Below are 1276 nucleotides of genomic sequence, written 5' to 3' on the forward strand. Positions count from 1 at the left end.
TTATGACGTTTGTACTTCTGTTGTGCTGTTTACTCAAGACAGCAACATCGAACATATTCTTGTATTTTGGGTAAATTAACATCTTTCTTATTGCTTATATATAGTTTTAAAAATATTAGAGTCAACTTTAATGCAGCGAATAATTCACATTCTTTATAACTATGCAGTGTTTGCCTCTTTCAGATTGCAAAAATTATATCAAATTAACTTTTATATAGCTCAACTCTTCTATACCCTTATTTTTTAAAGTAGGATGTTATGCGTAATTTTGTTCTGGTGATGTTTTTTGACATATTACCATCAAAATATTCAACAACAGACTTCTTTTCATTTTGGTTATATAGATTTTGATTGCTCTTTTTTTAAGGTTTTTTTTAAAATTACAATGGAATTTTACGCAATAATATTTTTGACTTCGATCGCATCAGAAGCTCAGCATACAATAAAAGCGTAGCAGAGTAACGCATAGGCACCTTCTATTTATATATTACGCAGGATTGTTGTTTAGTATGGTTCGATTTTATCATCAGATGTCATTTTTAATGCTTTATACTTGCAATGCGCATTTTACAATGCCACCACTTTTTTTTTCCTTGTTACAGCCATAGTAAAGCTTGATTTGTATTTGCAGTGCTATGCTTCTGATTTCATTGTTTCACGTATATAAATTTGCGTTTTTTTATTTTTATCTAAAACAACATACAAGAAAATTTTTAAGTTAAGATATTTACATTTTTATCTACTGATAAATCTTATAAAAAAAATATATCGTTTTAGTTTGATATAATTACGGTTCATGAACAATAAAACTATTATTTACACTTGTAATTATATATTAAGTCTTAAGGTTAAGAGATATGAAAGATAATGACACACTGATTCTATTTTGCATATACTAAAATGTATTTCGTGTGCTACTCTTCTTAGAAGACAGCTCTAAATTGCGATTTTTAGTATTTAGCTTGTATTCTAAACTACTAACGCTTTTATTTGGTTATATAAATACTATAAAATAATAGTTCCCTTTACTTTAAAAAAATTTTTAAAGTTAACTGTTATTTGTGAATTCAGTTTTATATATAATAATCAAATATCACATAGTTTGTGTAAGATTGTAGTTTTTATAATTCTTAAGACACAAATCAAGAGTTCTTCTTTTTATTCGCAGAATTTACCTTATAACTTTAAGACTTTATAACAGTTATAACTCACGTTAATGTTACAAAAACACCATAATTTTTCACAATAAGAAAATAATCAAATCAATTTGCATGAA

The sequence above is a fragment of the Rhyacophila brunnea genome, unplaced genomic scaffold, assembly GCF_057557595.1.
Source record: "Rhyacophila brunnea isolate RB1 unplaced genomic scaffold, BYU_Rbru_1.0 scaffold_80, whole genome shotgun sequence".
In the NCBI taxonomy this organism is placed as follows: domain Eukaryota; kingdom Metazoa; phylum Arthropoda; class Insecta; order Trichoptera; family Rhyacophilidae; genus Rhyacophila; species Rhyacophila brunnea.